Here is a 14,152-nt window from a genome sequence, read left to right on the forward strand (position 1 = left end):
ATGACTTGGGCTGGTGCAACTGAGAAATACATTTCCACATTCTGAGGAAAGCATTACGGAATCAGGATCTGAACTCTTGCCCAGGTAAAAATGTACTAATTTCAGAAGGGAGAAATGTGGCTTCAGTTTTAAGTCAAGTGAGATTTGAGGGGCAGAGGGTGGGAATGACTTACTAGTGCATTGGTTTATTTGCAAAGTGCTCTAACATCTGATCTGAAGTCCCCATTCCAGCTTGGTTTCCTGCTCCTGCAACTGCTTCATTGCCCCCTTCTCTCATTGAAGAGAGAGGTATTTTGTGCTCTGCTGAACTGCTAAAGGACAGGACACGAGTCATCACAACTGAGCAGATTTTGCCTCTTCTTCCCATTGCTCAGCTTTGCTGCAAAGGAGTGTTATGCCAAGAGCTGTTGACATTAAGTCTGAACATATTTTGCTGACTGTTGCAGAGTGCATGGGTGGCTGAAGCAAGCTCATAACCTCAGATTTCAAGATTAAGCTTTAGGAAAACCCTCCTTAGATCAAGAAAGGTGACTGTGCTCTGCATCCAATTCAAGCACATCGCAGGTGATTTACCCAACCAGCACTGAGGGGCCACATTTTCAAGTGCGTGGCACTTACAGTCTGTAGAAGACTTTTCTCAAAGAACTCAGGTCCCATGGAGGCACCCAAGCAAGTAACACTCATGATTTCAGCAGTGCAGGCTTTCATAGGAACTGAGCAGGGGGGAGCTGCCCACCCTGGCATTTTGCCCCCTGAAAGCCCAAACCAGGTGGGCTGGAGGAAATTCTCCCATTTGTTCCAAAGGCCTGGGATCAGGTCTGATGGATGTGCCTGAAAGGGACTGGACATCTTGAATCACTGGCCTTATCTAAACTGTGTTTGCTGGCAACAAACACATCAGGTACTGGCCTTGCTACTGTCATGCTTCCTACCCCCAGTGCTGGTGTCACTGTCTTTTTCCCAAGCCCCACACACATACAAGTACTAATGATGACATCAGAAAAAGCCATTCAAATTCCTTGAAGACTGAGTGAATAATTAGTACAGGAGCTCCCTGAAGTGCTAGCAGTTGTTCTTTGGTGGTTACATTAATGGGGCTCGGTAACAGAAAAAGAAAGACGATGAAACATATTCTGATAAATTGCTCTGCCCCTGTGTGCGAGGGGAATAACACAACCTTCCCATGCCACAGGGCTTGTGTTCCTGGTGCTGTGACATTCCCAGGTGATACCACTTGCAGTAGGGAAGAAGGGGTGGCTGGTGGGCCTGGAGGGAGAGCTGCACCTCAGGAGGTGCTGCCACACGCATCCCAGCTCGAGGAGGGGATGGGTAGCAAGGCTCTCACACTCACACCTCGCATTTAACAGCCTGCATTCTTTCCTGATTTGACCTTTCATTTTTAACAGAATATATTTTATGTGCAAATAACATTGCTGAAGAGAGGCATAGCAGATGAGAGAATGCTTTAGCAGTCTTGTCCTCTCGGCTGAAATGAAAGTGCAAAAGGCTTAGCAACAAACAAGTGGGAAAGGGGAACCTCCTACCTCTGCTTCAAATAAATAGATGCTGGCAGTGTCATGAAAAGGCAGCAATTTGAGGGTCAGCAGGAGAGGAAGAGGAAGCCCTTCCTACCCCCAGACCTCAGGATGATACAGGAATAGGTCAGAGCTTAATGGCATCCCTTCATGGACACGCAGCTGGTACAGGGCCAAGCAGGGAAGCACTGTGGGTGCAATCACCAGGCTCTAGGAGGAGGGAGGAAGCGTGCAGCAGCTCCTGGCTCTGCCCCTGCTTCCAGGGGATGGAGGAGTGGGGGATCTGTCAGCCTGAGTCAGGCACGGGCAGCGCAGCTCCCAGGAAGAGCAGGCAGAGTGCAAAGCTTGCTGCAGGCAGGAATTCGTTGCAGCCATCCTGGGATTTAAACAGTGCTAAGCAACACCCCCCCTCCATCACAGCCCTGGATGGCAACATTTATAAACATGGCATGAGAAGGGGAAGGTCACTGCAATAGCTGCTGTGCTACGAAGCTGTGTTGGTACCAGAGGTGCCAGGGCTGCACTGGGAATTCATCTCTCCCATGCAGCTGTGGTCACATCCCTGCACTGCTGCTACCCAGCTGAGCTAAGCATGTCCCCCCATCCAGCAGATGTCGTGACTTGGTGGGTTATCAGGATAAAGGTCTTCAGGCAGAAAGCCCTATCTGCTGCCATTGGGCTTTGGGCCCCAAAGACAAGGGATTTAAATCTCAGATGAGAAGATAGCTGCCTTCTGCATGACTGCTTTTATGGGTGATGGCAGCAGTCCCAGGATCTGTAAGACCCTGGCTCAGCACGAGGTGCAGAGCCTCGCTCCAGTCCCACACAGGCTCAAGCAGTTGCAGTATTTCTCACCCCAAGAGGTCAAGGGGGGCTTAATTTTGGCAAATATTTTTTGTTTTCAAAGCACAAGTTCACTTAACTACCATTCTCCCCTCCCCAGCCTTCTTTAAAAGGAATGTTCAAAAGGAATATGTTCCTTCCTGTTGCTTGCTCTGCCTGTAAATCCCACTCCCTCACACAACATTTTGTCTGTCTGATCTGGTTAGACTGGCAGCACTTTCAAACAGGACCAAAATATATGCTGTATATTATAGCACCTAATTAGCTCGCTCTGCATGTATAACTATGATGAACACAGTGGCATCCTGGTCTTACTTTGGACTCTTTATTCTACTGTAGTGCTACGAATGAAAACAGGATTCACACAGCCATGAAATGCAGGAGGGGGCGTTTGGTATGTGACAGCACCACCATGGGGAGCTTTTGCTTGTTTGGGTTTCATAAAGTCCAGGAAAAGCATAACAAGCAAAGCTTGTGTAAATCTGCCTGGATATAACCATTTCATTCCTGCCTTTTTTGTTTGTTTGTTTGTTTTTTTCCCAGAGGCTGTGGAGCTGGGAGGCAGGCAGTGGCTCCTCCAAATTTCTTTCATCCCATGTTTATAGGTGCCTTGATGCTAAGAGCTCTTCAGCAGCCGATGCAACAACACCTGGTCTGACTCCACATAGCTTCTTTCCACTGTCTGTATCATTCCCTCTCAGATCATGGCTAGAAGGGCTGGACTTTCTTTTGCCAGCAAATGGGCTACTGGGCAAGGCAGACTTTCAGCTGGCAGGATCATCTTAACCAGCTGCTGCCTTGTGCTGCAGGCTGGCCGCAGTGGCACTCCCTGTCCATCCCTTGGTAGCTTGTCCTTCCCCAGCAGGGATGCTTTGCTGCAGGCCAGGTCCTTTGCAGTAGCTGCTTCTGAGCCGAGAGCCCATAATGGAGGAAGAGGAAGCAGAAAGCCATTACACGGCTCCATGCATTCTTACATTCGAGTACTGCGTTCAGCTTTGTGTCCCTCACTACAAGGACATCGAGGCCCTGGAGCGTGCCCAGAGCAGGGCTACGAAGCTGGTGAAGGGCCTGGAGCACAAGTCCTGTGAGGAGCGGCTGAGGGAACTGGGGTTGTTTAGGCTGGGGAAGAGGAGGCTCAGGGGAGACATCATTGCTCTCTACAACTATCTGAAAGGAAGGTGTGGGGAGCTGGGGGTCGGCCTCTTCTCACAGATAACTAATGATAGGGCTAGAGGGAATGGCCTCAAGTTGCACCAGGGGAGGTTCAGGTTGGAAATGAGGAGACATTTCTTCTCAGAAAGAGTGGTCAAGCATTGGAATGGGTTGCCCAGGGAGGTGGTGGAGTCACCGTCCCTGGGGGTGTTCAAGGCAAGGTTGGACGTGGTGCTTAGGGACATGGTTCAGTGGGTGACATTGGTGGTAGGGCGATGGTTGGACCAGGTGAGCTTGGAGGTCTTTTCCAACCTTAATGATTCTATGATTCCATGATTCAGGTCCTTCAGCTTTAATCTTGGCTGGTGTTACCTGGCAGCTGCAGCCCTGTCATTGGTCCCAGCACCTCCCTGTTCCTCGGTAGTGACCGGGGTGGCTGCTCTGCTACCACCAGCGCACACTCTCAGGGTGGTCTCAACCACCCCCCTTTTCTCCATCCACTCAAATCACCAGCTGGGTTTTGTGGAAAGCAGGTGCCTGATATTTGTGCGTGACAGCCCTTTCTGGTCAAAAAGCACCAGGACCACATGCTGTGGGGCAGTGGACCCCTGAGCCAACGCAATGCCTGGCCAGCCTGGGCTCCTGAGCTCGCGCAGGCCTGGGCTGCGGCCATGGAGGTGGCAGCAGGCCCAGGCAGAGCTGCCCCGCTGGCGCCCTGCCTCCTCCACCCCAGCTTCAGGATTTTTCTCTCAGCTCCACCTTCCCATCTCGTCTGGATGGGCTCTTGTTGAACAGACACACACGTTGCTTTGTTTTATTTGGTCCCCCTGCCAGCGCACACAGCTTAGGCAAAACACTTGAGTATTTTGTCTTTAAGTATTTACTTCCTCAGAAGCCACCATCCTGGCACCCAGTCAGATTCCCAAAATAAGCCAGTAAGGACTTAAGTAAACCGCCTGCAGGTGTTGCCCAGCTGCTTCATTGTGGAGAGCCCTTGAACTTTGCACAGGCCCTTCAGGCCAGAAGGGATGGCACAGGACTTGCCTGCGCAGCCTGATGCTCTGCTCATGCCCCAGGGCTGCCCAGCCCTCCTCCTTCTCTTCCTCCTCCTCATCTGACTGCCTGCTGATGCCTTTTTTCCACTCACAGCCGGCGCTCTGAGATCATCTCTAGCACTGCTGTTTCTAAGACACTTTGCCATCTCCCCCTGCTGCAGACAATGGAAGAGGAAAACGAAGCAACCGGCGGTGGCCAGGCGAAGGGTTCCCTCCAGAAGTTGCCTGAAACAGAGGAAGGTGTCACAGGGAGAGACCTGGGGATCCATGTCCCCATCCAAGCTGAGGAGCCAGGGAGAAGGGGCTTTCATCCCCTGACTGAGTAAAAGCCAAATGACCAGGCTTGATACATCAAGCTACATCAGCTGACAAGGAGAGAGTTTAGCGCCAGGTTTCTGCTGTCAGTGATGCACACACAGCTGGATGTGGACCTGCACATCACCTGCAGTGTGATGGTAACCCTACCAGCAAGATCCCTCCCTGGGTTTTTGCTCCCACAAGCCAGCACCATCCCCTGCCACCACAGGGGCTGCAAATTAAATCCAGGCTACAGGGAGAGCTGTCAGCTGCTACAAACCTACATTCAGCTGCAGCTGGGTTGGAAACCTGCTCCTACTGATGTTCACCATAGGGAGTCAGGCCAAGGGAATAGTTTGGGGAGGCCAGTCTCCAAATCTAGCATTTAAAAGATGTTTTTTCTTTTTTTTCTTTTCTTTTCTTTTTTTTTTTTTTTACATGAAGTTTCACATGTGCCTGTTTTTCTGTGCCTGCATGCTACTGAAGTGCTCACCTGGTCGTATTTTCACATGCCAATTTGATCTACATTTTTTCTGTGCCTGTGTGCATACGCACATGCACATGCACAAAGACTGGGGGAGAGGCATTGCATTAAGCTGACTGCATCAGCATTAGAAGCAGATTTGATAATGACCCCAAATATGGACCCAAATGTTCCTTCTTCTGCTACTAATTGACCTAATGGATTTCATATTTATAACCAGGCAGTGGTTTGTATTGTGAGTGTCTTTTTGTTTGCTGCTTTAGAAAAAATAGGAAATACTAGAACATAACACATACCATATTTGCACATGTAAATTGCCATGAAACGGTCCCCCAGGCAACTGCCAATAGTGGGTTACTAATAGTTTGGAGCAGTTGCACTTTAATTTATGATGGCAAACTCTGGGGCAGAAATACACAGTCATTATGCAGACAAATACTGTGCTATATATGTGTATTAATCTATCTTAACAGCAGCATGATATTCTAGATCCTCAATCAAAACCACAACGCTGTCAGAAAGGAAAGCATGGTTTTTCAGGTGGGGAAGAAATATCTGGGGGGAAAACTGAGACAACAGATTAGTGCCTGAGGGGAATAGATCTGCCAGCTCGAGGTAGACATCTAGCTGCTGTGTGGTCCTCTCCCTGTTTGGATGAGCATCCTTGCCTTTCACGTTCACGCTTCGCTTTATCTCTTCGTCCATTCAACTCCTCCCCTCTCTCTCCCCATATTGCTGTCCCTTTTACTCCTCATTTCTTTCCCCCTGTGATCCTACACGAGTTTCAGTCAGTCTGCCTCCCTTCGCACATGAGGGGGAGATTTGAGTGGATCCCTCTGCTCTTCTTTGAGATTGGCAGGCACAGTGGGGAAACTAATAACTCAGCTGCCTGTGACATACTTGTTCTGGCCACTAAAAAAAAGTAATAATAAAAACTGGGTGCTCTACAGCTCTCAGATTGGTACCTTTCAGGAGTACTAAATGGTCTTAATAAGTAAATGAAATGCAGGCTATTTATCAGAGAAATCAGAATGGCACCTTTGCAGCTGTTCCTGTCTCATGAGGAAGAAGATATAATTAGGCAGATTTTTTTTTTAACTAGGAAAAAAAAAAAACATGCTTAATCTGGAACCTCTCCAATCTGCTGAATAATCGTGTATCTAGGTAAACTTTAAAATACATTTTCTGCACCAGATAGAAGAAAATCTCAGGAGGAGTCTCCCTGGTTCATTGGATAGGCATGTATTGGGGCAGGTTTAGAAACATTTTAGTGTAGCTGATGGACCATGACCTTTTAGTATCAGTCGAATGCAGATTATTTTTCTAAGAGGTATGCTATTGAAAGTCGCCGTGAGCCAAGTTAGAGAAGTCTGCCACAGTATTTTCACAGGATCAATCCAAGGTATTTTCCAGTTCATGCCAAGTAATAAAATCTTTCTTTTTGTGTGCATTTCTGAACACAGCTGTTCTCTCCTCAAAGGCAAATTATCTCCAAAAGGTAACATTTCACTGAGATAACTATGTTTTAAAGAAGGAAGTTTCACTTTTCCTTATTAAGATATTTAAACAAAAGAAAGACTGATTTACATGTGTTGTACATATAAAATGAGAGAACAGGCATGTACCCAAATATTGTTCTAATTATTTTTCACTTGTAATTCTCCATATGTTTGCACTGCAGTCAGTGAACAATAGAAGCGCTCTCCTGTGGTTAATTTTACACCTGTAAAGTCCCCTGGATACAAACCAAGACTGTGTGGCCAAGTGGATAAAGTATCTGGCTTATCTTGCCAATGAATTCATGTGCTCCAGGGAGTTACAGAAGACGGTGAGAATACGAGGAATTCTATTATTTTCAGTCTTTAGCAGATTTCCATTACTTTTACCCTTCCAATCTCCAACACCTGAGGAAGGAAATCCCCATAAGATTCAGGTCTTCAATGCAAGCACTTAAAAGCCCCTCCACAGCCTCTGTGCTGTGCGGGTGAGGAGGGAGGGATCTTGGGCTCCCTCCTGCCTGGATTCCCTGGTGCTCCAAACTCCATGTGTAGGAGCAAGCGTGCTGAGGACCTGCCCATTCTCAACACCGTAAAAGCAACCAAGACACTGTTTTCCTACCAGTACAGGGCATGAAGACTGTGGGGTTTCCACGCCAAGCCTTGCAACAGGCTTCCCGAGTGACCTAGGGCAAGGCACGGCGCTTGTGCCTCAGCTCCCCCCTCTATGAGCAGGAAAGTGATGCGTCCTGTTGCCCACTGCTTACCTACTCAGGGGGTGAGTGCTGGCTGGCAAGGACCGGCTCTGCTGCATGTCCCTCACCTCCCTCAGCAGGCTCAGACCTCCGTTATAGTCAGTATGCATTACCGTAATAGATATTAATAGAAATAATTAGTGCTTCACAATTGTGCAGATTTAATATGCCTGGGAGTCTGACACTAATTTATCAATAGCATAGTTTACAGTACATCGTTGGTATTCTTTGTGAGCCATGACCTATATTCGGATATAAAGGATCTTCAAGGTTCCTCCGCAAATAAAAGTAAATGTTAATTAAAGCACTTTCTTCAAAAGGCTTTCTTTCAAATGACCTACAGTTCCAATATTTGTTTTATGGTGCACACAGATAAGAGGATTCACAATCTCACAGGAAATGTCATACAAATATAGGAAGGAAAAAGTAAAAAAAAAAAAAAAAAAAAAAAAAGGTAAGGAAATTAATTCCCTTCTACAGTACATCAGGATACAGATTTTGGCTACAAGAAAGCTAAAGTGAGGAAGGTACCTATTACAAATGTCTGAAACACTATGTTTTTAGCTGCAGAAAAGGTTTAGATCAATTTTTCTTTTTAGTGGAAGAGATGGCTAAGACATAGAAAAATCAAATGTAGTGTAACATTCGTGTTGCCTTCAAGAGAGAGGCTTGGAGGTATTTTATTCTCCCCTTCATAAAATTTTCTCTCTTATAGAAAACTCTCTTACGTAGCTGATTTGAGCTTGGAGGTTGTATCCTTCTACACAGTCCTTTGCAGTATATTTTCAGTTACATTCCCAATGCACTTCAGAACACGAGAGCACATGCAAAATGCAATGCCTTTTGCAGACATAAAAGGGCTGCTCTCTTTGCACAGAACTGTTCTTTTTGGTGCATTTCCTCCAGTTAGAAGGCCTACAAAAGCTCAGCTAAAATGTATGATCTCAGTGTAACTTCCTAAGACATTCAGATTACCAACAAATGTTTCTTTTTTTGAAAAAAAAAAAAAAAAAACAAGCCCACAACATCCCATAGGGAATTGAAGACTCTGCTATTGTTCTTTCATTTCTGATGCAAGTCAGGAGATACCAGACAATACAAATTACTAAGTCACTATGCACTAAGCTGTATTTGCTTAAAAAGCTCTCCCAGCTGACCTTCCTGAGTTAGCATAAAGCATATAAAGACAAAAAAATCTCTCCGTGTTCAAAAAACAAAGTGTTTTTATCTAGCCAGGTATGCTGTAAAGCTGGGAAGGAGGTAAATCAGGCTGATGTCCCAGAGGGAAACCACTCAAGCTGGAGCTGATTTGGGTGGGTTTGTTCTGGGAGAAAGTGGGGACAGAGTACAGTGGGTCATGGCTACAGGGTGGAGGCAGAAAAGGGGGAAGCAGACAGAGGAAAAGGCAAAGAGGCACTAGGAAAATAAAGGAAATGTCTATGTTCTAGCTCAGAGGACACTTAACTCAATGCTGATATAGGGACAGGCAGGGCTTCACTAGTAAAAAGGCACATAGGGCTCGGAAATTGATTCAGGACAAGGTGTACAGCAGCAATCTGCTTCTTTCAGCACTTTTTCTTTAAACATCCTAGAATTCACCAAACAGAAGATATATTACACTTTCTAATATAAGCCTCCTGAGGGGATGCTGCTAAAAGGCTGTCAGCAGAAAGGGGAAAAAAAAAAAGTGTTCAAAGTGTGCAAGTAGGGGTTAGGGACTCCACATTTCAACCGATCTGCAGCTGGGGACGAGATGCATTTGCATTTGTTCCCCTGGCAGAAGACCTCACATTCATTACAAAAGCTATATCAAAATAGTTCTATCTTAAAATAAATAAATAAATAAATAAAAATCACTTATTATCCAAACAAAATGAAAAATGTAGCTAAGCATCAAACAATCTTACCTACCTCCCAAAAGGTCTGCAGATATTCCCTTTGGTTTTATTTGGTTTTGAGTCGGGCCTTCAAATAAAGGCCAGAATTTACATAATTACTGTAGTGCTGAAGGGCTTCATACACAGGAGCCCCCTTTGCTCTAAATGTTGAAAATAGAAACAAAAATAAACTGTCCCAGAAAGCTTTCTCGTCATGGTTTCAGCATCCCACCACTCTGCAAATGTTTATGTATCTTTTGTTTATGGTTAGTGTTATTTCCCTGTCATTCAATTGCATGGATTTTCTTTGGAGAAGTTAAGACAGACACAAGAAACATCTTTGTAGTCCAAAGCACTGATGATTATGTTTCAGCATTTTACAAAGCAGTTAGGATTTACTGATTATTATTGTGTTCATTTTCTTAGATTCTGTAAGCAGGTATTTGTGGCAGCATATAAGGCATTATCACTCCTCTGAGTCTTTCTGCCTTTACATTTGGGCACACATCTTGACCTTTGGTGTTCGGAGTCCAGGGCACTTGAGCAAACTCACTTTTCTGTGCAGGACAAGGTCCCATGCCAAATTACGAACTGGAGTGGGTAAATTACACACACCGGTGCCATGGGGCCAGTAACGCCCAGGGGCGGGTGGGATGGCTGAATTTGTCAGCTTGTCTGAGGGCCCACAACACCCATTCCCTCTATGTGTTCCCTGTGAGCATTTGATGAAGTATTATTTTTTTTTTTTGAGTGAAGCTTGAATTTGCTAACATAGACCCTGATACTTCAGCTGTGTTTCCATATGTTAATCTTTCCTACTTTGAGTAGTCATAAATAGGATGGAAAAGTTACACACTTGGATGCTGTTTGCAGAACTAGGCCACAGGCTTAGTTACCAGGTTAATAAATTCACAGCCAAGCAAAAGCTTGAACAGATTTGCTTCCAGACTAAGCGAAACTAGTTTTTGGCTGGTGGTTTCTGAGTAAAGGCTTTCTTAAGACAGCTGCGGAGTTAAAAATGAAATTGGGAAAAGCCACAAAAGTACAAAAGGTTTCGCTGTGTTGGGGCTCTTTTGTTTGCTTGTTTTTCCTTTTATAAAGAATATGCAGTCCTTACTGACTTGTTATAGGAAAGGTATCTGCTACTGTTGCTACAGTTATAAAAAGGAAAAGGGAATTACAATCAATAGTAAGATCTCCATGTAAAATTATCTTTCTTGCTAAAGAGAGAGAAGTAATAATTTTACATATATTTGCTTTTGTTTGTCTCTGCTCCCAGCTAACACTGAAAGCATAGCTCTGTAGAGCTACATCCTTTAAAAAAAAAAAAAAAAAAAAAGACAAAATGTGCTCAAACAGCACCTCCATGAGATCACACAGCAGAAAAATAATCCTCACTTATAAACTAAATACATGGGAGGATGGAAATAACGTTTTATGGAAAACTATCTCACTGGAATTTAAGGAAAGTTCTGTAGTGTGGAAAACAAACAGATTTTAATGGGCTGCTGCTTTAAACGATTGCATTTATTTCCAAGAAGGTCACGATCATAAAGTGGAAAACTAACACTTCCTTCAGAGCAGTGGCAAAAAGGGAAAACAGCTACACTATAAAACTATCTTTGATCTCCTAGAGGAAGGGGCAGGATGTTGTAGTTTTTTTTGTTATTGTTTTGTGATTAAATAAAGACACCTTCTTTGTATTTTTCTTACTTTTCTCAGTCAATAAATTTTCTATAGAAACATTTAAACAGAAAACGTCACAGCAGTAACGTATTATTATTATCAGTGTTTTCACCTTTCTGTGACAATTAGGGGGAAAAAAATGTGCCTAAATACTTCTTTTTCATGTCACAAGCACCTGACTGCTCCACTCACTCCTTTCCTGTAGTCACTAAACCAGTAGCATGCAACAGTCAAGAACTTCAAATATAAATTTAGGCTTTTTTCTGTGTCAATTTAAATAGCTTTCCCTTTCCTTCTGAAATTTCCTGCCTGTGTAACCAGTAAGGGAAAGGAATTATCTTGTGGATCAGAAAACTACACCAGTCTCTTTTCAGCATATTTATTGCCAAATCTGAGCAGAGACTGATACTCTGAGCTCCAAGAACCACAGCAGGATATGATACAAAAACTGCTCCCAAAATCCAGCTCCTAAACCATTCGTGGAAGGAGTAAAACACCTCCTTGCTTTTGTTGTTACCATTTTTAAACAGCAACATCATTCAGATTCTTCTCAATTCCGAGAGACTGGTCTGAGCAAATGTTCCGCTACCTTTTTCAATTTGCAAGACCCCTGAGCACTGTCCAGTGGTGATTTAGACCTCAGAAAGACAACTGAAGCTAAATGAAACAGGCTTGCCTTTCTTCATCAGCCTTCATGGTTCACACAAGTAAGGGAAAACATGGGCTGTGTAAAAGAAGAGAAGAAGGGAAGTCATGTAATGTTGTACAGAGTGGGTGTTTCACACAACCAAGCAGGTAGGAAGCTCTGCTGGCTACCAGGGGTCTGAGTAGATGATGATATTCTGTGGTCCTGTTGCCGAACCCCCAAATAGCCTTCAGAGTCAGAACCTTAGAGAGCAACTTGAATAAGACAGCAATCTAGATTCCTACACTCAGCATTGCCTAGACTCAGTTTAAATGTGTGACATTAGCAGGCATTTACTGGCGTAAGAAGCACATACTCTGAACAAGCCATTTTACTGCAGCCAGGGCATTCTGGCCTGGACCACCTAAAAGCACGGACTTCCTTCTGTATACTGGGAGGCAGTAGGCAGAAAATACTGGGCATCTTCTTCTGTACTAGTCCACGCAGTATAGAAACAAACTGAGAGCATTCAATACAAAAGATATACAACATCCTTTGGTTAGCAACCTTTGCTCCCAAACTGAGATGGTTTTTCAGAATTTCACATCCGATTAGGTCCGTTCCTTTTCCCAAATCTTTTCGGCACTTCTCAGTAAGCTTTCAGTGCCACATCAGTCTGGAGCCTTCCCAAAGCTGGAATGCCTGTTGTTTCAGCAAGTTTCACCTGTCAAAGTACTTCAGGATGAAGCCACCTCACACACCTGACAATCCCCTCCATTTGGACTGGTTTGTTTCTCTGTCATGGCAATGCAGCCCTTCCTATCTCAAGCTAAGCACACAATGATATTTTTACAGTCTTCTAGCCAACAATATCATTACTTTGCCTTCTGAAACCTGACGCTACAAGTAGAAAGACATGTCCTGGCCAAACTGTGGTCCCTCGCCCAGCTTTGGGAACTCCCAGAGCCTCACACAATTGCCTGTCTGCTGATGCCACTGGAAGTCTCTTCCTTGATGGGGGCTTTCAAAGGAGATGTCACCCTTGGAAAGTTCATGCTAGCAGACTAAATGCTAAGGAATCAGAGGATGCTGATGCTGGTGTTCCATCACCCCCTGCATTTTACTGCTCACACAACACTGTATGTGAACAGATGCCCCATGTGCCACGTCTAATAGCATCTGTAAATCTTTAACTAAAAAAACGTGTGTCACTGAACAAGCAAATGATCTAATTTGATCATTTTAAAATGACAAGATTTAGATTTAAAAAATGAAGCTCAGCTGAAAGTGAAACATTAATTGTTCAGCAACAGCACCGAAATCAATTTATCAGAGCCGCTCTCTTTCAGAACAGTTAATAACATTTCTTTCAGTCGGGGAGGTTTTCTGTTCTTTAGAAAACTTTCAGCCCTCGGTAGGTGGTGCTAGAGCCCTTCAAACTACCCAGGAGCGAGACAGTCTCTTTCCAGTGCAGAAGTTGTTTTTGTGGATTAGTATAATTGATGTCACCTCACTGTTCAGAAAAAAAATAAAGTAAAATAAAAATAAATCAGCGCTAAATACCTACACAGTTCGGGTGGCATTTAAAGTCAGCAGCTCCCATCTCGCTTCACGCAGACACTACTGTACCTTGTCTTGAACAGAAGAAACCAGTGATTGCACAAGAACTACAAAATAATTGTGTTGCTATAGCTATAGACAAGGCAGAAGCAAAGAACTGCACAGATATTTAATCCATTCCACATCATATTCTAAAATCTTGTGAGCACTCCCATTAAACATCCAAATAAATGCTTGAAGAAAATAGTTGTATTCATATTGTTCAAAGGGACGAGTTGAAACTGTTGAAGCTGAACATGTCTATGAGAGAGACAATTTCCACACATGCTGCAAATGGCACCCGGCGGATTTAGATGCCCTGAGCAGCCTATCCCCCCCACCACATTAACCCCAGAGCTCCTGAGAGCCCAGCCCTTGGCTCCCCTTGCCGACTGGGAGACCCGGTCACAGTCTCCAGCCTGGCCCCGTCTCCCACACGGACGCATCCTAGACAAAAAACAGTAGCAGATTAGAGAGCTGTCCAGTCGGGTGCCAGAAGTACCAGATGAACTATCTGAAGTATTGTCTCAAACCCCAAGACTTGAATCATGTGTGAATGGAGTGGCCCAGCTCTGCTGTGTAGAGAATGGAAACTTGTACAGGAGAGTACAGCTCTACTGTAAAAAGACAGAGGACAGAAGGTGAATTTTCAGTCTTTCAAGGAAGCAGATTACCTTCCTGCCATTTTATTCCTTGAAAAAGAGAGTAATACAGAAACTGATTCCACTGCGAGTATGGCCTAATTTAC

The 14,152-nt window shown here is 44.6% G+C and overlaps 1 protein-coding gene across 1 annotated transcript in view; it reads right to left on the reverse strand.

Moving 5' to 3' along the window:
- BEND2 (BEN domain containing 2) overlaps nt 1-14,152 on the reverse strand; it is a 446,678-nt gene that overhangs the window by 402,474 nt on the left and 30,052 nt on the right. The window lies entirely within an intron of this gene.

This window comes from Cygnus atratus, chromosome 1 (assembly GCF_013377495.2).
Source record: "Cygnus atratus isolate AKBS03 ecotype Queensland, Australia chromosome 1, CAtr_DNAZoo_HiC_assembly, whole genome shotgun sequence".
Taxonomy (NCBI): domain Eukaryota; kingdom Metazoa; phylum Chordata; class Aves; order Anseriformes; family Anatidae; genus Cygnus; species Cygnus atratus.